Source organism: Lissotriton helveticus, chromosome 2_2 (assembly GCF_964261635.1).
Source record: "Lissotriton helveticus chromosome 2_2, aLisHel1.1, whole genome shotgun sequence".
Lineage (NCBI taxonomy): Eukaryota > Metazoa > Chordata > Amphibia > Caudata > Salamandridae > Lissotriton > Lissotriton helveticus.
Window position 1 is genome coordinate 102,032,640 of NC_136060.1, and position 7,612 is coordinate 102,040,251.

Here is a 7,612-nt window from a genome sequence, read left to right on the forward strand (position 1 = left end):
AACCACAGAACACGGCCTAATCCCTGCTGATGAGGGGTAAATACCCCGAAACACGTGTCCAGGGATGGCAAAGATGGCGAAGATAGCAGAGAATCGAAAGAAGATGCATCGCGGAACACAAACTACACTTACCACAGTCCTTAGGGGTGATCCCGCTGGTGTGTGAGTAGTGTGCGACCCCACCCCCAATTGTAATGTTAAAGCTCCCTCGAGCAGTTGGCTGACAAGCCTGGGACCCCGCACCTGCGCGCCTGAGTGGTACTAAACCTGGCAATATTTGGCAGCCACCGGCAACCCCAGAACATGGCCTAATCCCTGCTGATGAGGGGTAAATCCCCCGAAACACGTGTCCAGGGATGGCGAAGATAGCAGAGAATCGAAATAAGATGCATCGCGGAACACGAACTACACTTACCACAGTCCTTAGGGGCGATCCCACTGGTGTGTAAGTAGTGTGCGACCCCACCCCCAATTGTAATGTTAAAGCTCCCTTGAGCAGTGGGCTGACGAGCCTGGGACCCCGCACCTGCGCGCCTGAGTGGTATTAACCTGGAAATATTTGGCAGCCACCGGCAACCACAGAACACGGCTTAATCCCTGCTGATGAGGGGTAAATACCCTGAAACACGTGTCCAGGGATGGCGAAGATAGCGAAGATAGCAGAGAATCGAAAGAGGATGCATCGCGGAACACGAAATACACTTACCACAGTCCTTAGGGGTGATCCCACTGGTGAGTGAGTAGTGTGCGGCCCCACCCCCATTTGTAATGTTAAAGCTCCCTCGAGCAGTTGGTTGACGAGCCTGGGACCCCGCACCTGCGCGCCTGAGTGGTACTAAACCTGGCAATATTTGGCAGACACCGGCAACCACAGAACACGGCCTAATCCCTGCTGATGAGGGGTAAATACCCCGAAACACGTGTCCAGGGATGGCAAAGATGGCGAAGATAGCAGAGAATCGAAAGAAGATGCATTGCGGAACACAAACTACACTTACCACAGTCCTTAGGGGCGATCCCGCTGGTGTGTGAGTAGTGTGCGACCCCACCCCCAATTGAAATGTTAAAGCTCCCTCGAGCAGTTGGCTGACGAGCCTGGGACCCTGCACCTGCGCGCCTGAGTGGTACTAAACCTGGCAATATTTGGCAGCCACCGGCAACCCCAGAACACGGCCTAATCCCCGCTGACGAGGGGTAAATACCCCGAAACACGTGTCCAGGGATGGCGAAGATAGCAGAGAATCGAAAGATGATGCAGCGCGGAACACGAACTACACTTACTAAAGTCCTTAGGGGCGATCCCGCTGGTGTGTGAGTACTGTGCGACCCCACCCCCAATTGTAATCTTATGGAGAAAGATGTGGTGTGGCAAGCAGATCACCTCCCCTCACCCCACAAAACTACTCATTTTCCTGCCTAGAGTACCTACACATGGGCATAACGTTATGAGTGGATGTGGGAGACAGCATTGCCCAGACCTGCCACAACTGCTGTTACTCCTTGCTAGACCTGTCACCCTTATCCCAAAGGTTTTACCTTTTACCATATATTTTTGCTGATTTTTTTTGTTGGCCTTAGGGCTCTGAGCTCCTAACAACTGCTAATCAGTGAAAAAGTGTGCATGTGTATCTCCCCTAAACATGGGAACATTGGTGTATACCTTATATTTGATTTACTGGTAAGTCCTTTGTAAAGTGGTACAACATACACCCAGGGCTTATAAGTCAAATACTACTTGTGGGCCTGCAGCACTGATTGTGCCACCCACGTAAGTAGCCTATCAAACCTGTTTCAGGCCTGCCATAGCAGAGCATGTATTTGCAGTTTACTGCCACATTGACTTGATGTTTACAACTACTTGTCAAGACTGGAACCCCCCTTTTATTACATATAATTTGGGGTGGGCAGAGCTTGTGTAGTGTTACTCTGTGGAATTTCACAAAGTTATTAGAAAATTCTGTGAAATTCAGCAGAGTTCCCCGGCCTGGCGGAGTGCCCCCCTTGCCCCTCACCTCAACCCCACATCCCCCGCTAAAGCCCGGACCCCTCCCGCTAAAGCCCCGCCCCCCACCCCTTCTCTCAATAAATCCTGTGCCCCCTGCCCCCCTGCATAGATTAAGTAAAGATTAAGAAATAAAGAGACTTACCTTCCTCCCAGATCAGTGTCATGTGTCCTGCTCCTGCTGCTGGGCCTGACTGCACTTCTGCTGCTCCGGTCAGGCCTGCCTTCATGCAGTATGCCATGTGCACTGCAGTACTTCCTGTAATTCTCCCAGAGCAGCAGAAGTAGTGGAGCCAAACCCAGCAGTAGGAGCAGCAGGTATTTCTATGGTACGTACCTATCCAAAAAGCAAGAGAAGCACTGTACATGGAAAGACGAGCATACAGTCAGCAAATGACAACTAGAGAGGCAGCTGGTTTGTTCACTGTTAATGCACTGTGATGTAGTGTTCCTAAAATTGACACTTCTTCAACTCTTTTCTGAAATCGAGGCTGCGTTGGGACAGTCCTTATGGATGCAGGATGTTGTCCTATGTTCTGGCTACATAGATTGAAAAAATATGCTGCCTTGTTTTTCTCTTTTTAATACATTTTAATTTTCAGTCCGATGGTCTCCTGGCAGTGATTGTGCTTGGAACAACCATAGATTCTGAACTTGTTTGAAAAATAAGAGGGGGTGATGGTTGTGAACGTTTTGAAAATGATGCAGATGGCTGACAGGGGCAGGCAATAGAGTTCCATCAAGATTAGGGTGATGTCATCATAATTCTTGAGACCCTGGATGAGACTGTTCAACCTTGTCGGACTCCCTTAAGGGTGCTAGTGGGAGGTTTGGGAGAACATGAAGCAAGACATTACCACATTCCAGATACAAGAGACGAGGGTGTGAACAGCAGTTCTGCAGACACTTTGTGGAAAACTAGTTTTATCTGCTTTAGAAGAGGGCTCTGGTACCAGGTACACTTTGGCTTGACAGTATTTTGTTCCTTAAGGGAGAGGTTGGTCTCCATAGAGAATCCAAGTGACTTGGCATCAAGAGGAAGTTGGGGTTCAAAGCTATCAAGTTTCACGTCATTGAGTCAGGTTAATACTATTTCTTGTTTGTTGTTCTTGACAAAACCTCAGAAATTCAAAGTTGACTGGGTTGAGCTTCAGGTAGGTACTGGACATCCATGTCTGGATGCTGTGCAGGCAGTGTTTAAGGTTTTAAATGTCTCAAGTGGAGGAGACTTTCTAGTAGAGTTATGTATTTTTAGCCTATTGGTGAATCTTGAAACTGCTATCTGGGAGTAGAGCACCACGTTGCTCCAAGTGCAGGTTGAAGAGGACAGGTAAAAGTCTAGAACAATGGGGAACTCCACAGATAATTGGGATCTTTTGGGACCTGGTAGTGCCCATATGAACAAACTTGTGTTACTAGAAGGTGAACCAGTGTAGTCATTACCAATGAATCCCATTTCAGACTCCAGGGTATGTTTGAGAATGTGATGGCTGGTTGTGTCGAACACATCTGAGAGATAGAGCAATGTCAGGAGGCAGAAGTCATCTTCATCTGTGATCAGAGGAGCATTGGCTACAATGTGCAAGTAGTAGTGTCGGTATAGCCGTAGGCCCATCAATACACTATTCTGTATGTTGTTTAATTGTTCTAAGCTCTTGTTCCCTACACTACTTTCATGAGAAGTGTCTGACTGCTTGCCCTTGCTACTCTGAGAGTCAAGTGTGACAAGGATTGTTAGGCCTGACCCCTTTTGCAGGTTTATCCCTAAACATTTTGCCTTTTGCCTCCTATTTATTCTGACTTGTTTCTGTTGATTTTAGGACCCTGAGCCCTTTATCACGTCTAACCACTGCTAACGGATATATGATCTCTGTTTCATTTGTGATTCCAATTGGTTATCCATGATTGGCATATTTGATTTACTAATAAGTCCCTAGTAAAGTGCACTATGTGTGCCCAGGATAAGTGAATCAAATACTAAGGATGGGCTTACGGCACTGGTTGTGCCATCCACAAAAGAAGCCTTTCAAATGTGTCTCAGACCTGCCACTGCCCTGTCAACCTGGCAAGTGCGCCCACTTGCCAGGCCCTAAATTTCCCTTTTCTTACATGTAAGTTATCCCTAAGGTAGGCCCAAGGTACCCACATGGGCAGGGTGCAGTGTATGTGAAAGGTAGGAAATGTGCTGGTGTGTTTTGCATGTCCTGATAGTGTAATACAGAGGCTATCATTGGGGCTGCACTGTAACATTTTACATGTGTAACTTTCAATTGGGAACAGCTAGAGTTTTGAAGTTTAGGCTCTCTGAACTCAGAACTAAATAACACCTTTTAGTAACTGTTTTTTCAAATTGTGTGTTTGAAAATGCCACTTTTAGAAAGTGGCCATTTTCTTGCTTAACCATCCTGTGTGCCTCTGCCTGTTTGTGCTTTCACCATCTGGTTTTGGAATGACAGGAGCTGGGGATATGCATTCACTCTAGACAGTCACAGGGGGAGGGGGGGGTTGAGGTGTGCCCTGCCTTTCTGCATTTAGAATGGTGGAAGGAGTTTTCACTAGCACCTGAATAGTCTGGGTCTGCTATGCACAATGCTGTCTCCACCTCCTGTAGTGAACTTAGGCCAGGGAAGACAGGAATGATTTTTACTGAGCTCAGCGACTCTTGAAACAAAGACCACAAAGAGTAAATGGGGTATAAGTAGTAGACCTTAAACCCCAGAACTTTAGATTATTTCTGGAATAAGGAGGAACCTCTGTGTAGGAAGAAGGACTGCAGAGCTGTGAGGAGGAATATTGCCCCTTTGCTGTGTGGTGTTGCTGTGCTGACTTGGCCTGCAGTTGCTGCTTCTGCCAAGGAGAGGACAAAGACTGGACTTTGTTGTGAAACTTTGTTGAGTAGAATCTCCAAGGGCTTGTGTGTGCTTGCCTCATGTTCTGTAGTCTCAGGGACACAAAAACTACACCTACAGCTTTCCTGAACTCCACTACTGGGAGTTCTGACCTGCGTGGGGTGACTATTCTAGTTCAGGCATTTATTTCTGGTCCATGAAACAGTGAAGAGCTATAGAAACTGCAAAATCGAGGCTTCACACTTCTTGCAGCTGTTTTATTTAACGCTACACTGCTGTGCAGGAGAATATTCAGATGCATGACCCCATCCAGCCAAAGATTCAATGCATTGCCTGTCAGCAGCCCGAAAAACCACCACATGCCGAGTCCAGGGCACCAAAGTCTGAGATCACTGCACCGACTCCAAGGCAGGTCCTGCTGTGTGGCTAAAAGAATCAGGGCATTGTTGGAGCACGGCTAAAGAACTTGACGCAGTGCCTGTATCGTCACTGCTGCATCGACCTCCAGCACGTGCGGATTTCCACGCATCGCACCGAGGTGCCAAACCTACATCAATGCTGGGGCTGCAGTGAACAAGCATTGGCATAGCCAATAAGTCTCACCCATGGGCTCTTATAAGTGTTTAGCCATGCAACAGTTAATGTTGTTGCAGTAAGGATATTGTGATGCATAACTAAATACTTATAAGGTCCCAAAGGCGAGACCTATTGGCGAGCCCAATGCTTGTTAGATGCTTTGCATGCACACATGCAATGTGTCGCATTAAAAGTAGTCTCACTGGCTTTGCCAGTGTTCGGGCAAAACTATCAAAAAGGATTGCTTTCTGTATATAATGCATGATAAATAATTGGATATGACAAACAGCATGGTGATTTTTTAGATGAATTACACAAAAGCCAGAAGGAGTTAAGGCACAGGTCTGCATCTGGAAAGAGAGTAGGGGTTGGGTGTAGGCTTATTTAAATAATGGTATGACTACTAACAATTTAAAACAAAAATGTAAAAAAATGCATTGTCATTTACTATGCCAAAAGCTCAAACGTGCTTAAATGCGAGAGCTATTGCTTTGCAAATGCTTGGTGTCTCAATGAACGACCCAGCCCACCATCACGTAGCTCTATCCCTCTGACTTCCACATTCCCTTCCATATAACAGTGCATATAGAGGTTTTACGATGCGCCCTCCCTCACAGTTCTCATGACACACTAATATAAATACTTGGAATGTGCGGGAAATGCACCCCCTGCATGCCGCTACCCCTTGTATTCATATTTGAAGCATCGCTCTGCATGCATTGAACTATTGCAGGAAAGGCATTTAACTTACAAAGAAGCTATTAGATTGTAAAGACGCTAGTGGGAACAGGTATACACTATATTGTGGGTTGTAGGTGTTTATGTTGCAATTGTATCTACCATTAGAGCTGAAAAGAAAAAAGTGATTAAAGACAAAAAGTCATGTGAAAATACTGCAATACTGCAATAAACAAATGCATCACACTATATCAAGCATATCCAGGAGCACAGTGCATGGATCAAATAATGTCTCCTGCAGTTTGTGGAGTCACATCAGGCGGTGGGTGGAGGGGATGGGGGAGAAAAATTGGTCCCAAACTTGGGACCATTCTCAGCTGACTTGCAATGGTCTGTGTGTAGCAGTGCAATAGCTACCATCAGTGTTTTCCAGTGAGGCTACAATCCGTTCAACCACCACCAGCACCTTGTCTAGCTTGCCCACAACAGATGCAGGATGACAGGGCTGCTCCAGTGCATCCGTGCCACTGACTCCCTGTTCAGGAATTGGGGAGGAGTGCGAGGATGTGCCTTGAGTACTAATACATAGGCAACCCCGTGTCAAATGACATCCTAAATACTTACTGAACAGGAGAACAGTCTATTTCGCAATCAGGGCCCGCTCACCAGCACCTCAGTAATCCCTCCAGCGTGGTAGCATGAGCAGCCCTGTTTAAGTAGTAGAATCCGATACAGGCAATAGGGTGGCAGCTCTAATGCCAGGTTGCCCTGCAGGTACAGCAGCCAGGCTGCGGCATCACAAGGTAATGAGGCTAGGTACTGCCGAAAAGTCTGAGCAGGTGTCTGCCAACAGAGGCGCAATCAACACTTGTAGAACCCGCTTGGCAGCGCTCTATAGCTGTGTGTTCTGTCGTATTCGGTATGTGCTATTTGGCGATTGGTGTGTGGCTATTTAGTGGTGAGAGAGCGTAAATCTGAAAAAATGTATAAGTGCATCATATTTACAAGCACGTAGTATTAGTTTAAATATATTGCACACGAGTGTTTTATACATAGAAGTGAAATATGGCGAGTGTTTAAATAAGAGTAGCAATACTCATAGTAGTGTGAAAACTAAATGTAGAAATGTTAGAATGATATGAAACTTCACGTTTCTCATGTTAAGTGATTGTGTGTAAAGGAAACGAAACCTTACAAACCAATGATAATGTGTAGGCCGCATGGCAATTCACAGTAAAAGATAAAGTGCTGCTACACTTACATGAAACGTGGACATAACATTGTTTTACAAAGTATTTAATCATAGAATTGAAATATATGTTTTATATAGATGTGTTGCATTATATTATAGAGAGTTGGTTAGAATACTGTTTAAGTGAAGAAATTAAATGTTTCAGCGGAGCAGAAGCCGTTCTATGTATTCCTGAAAGGCCTGAGATGACAAAGTCATTCCTTTTCATCTAAATGTGCTCGTTAGGGGGAAAGTCGTGCTAGGCACTAACTGTAA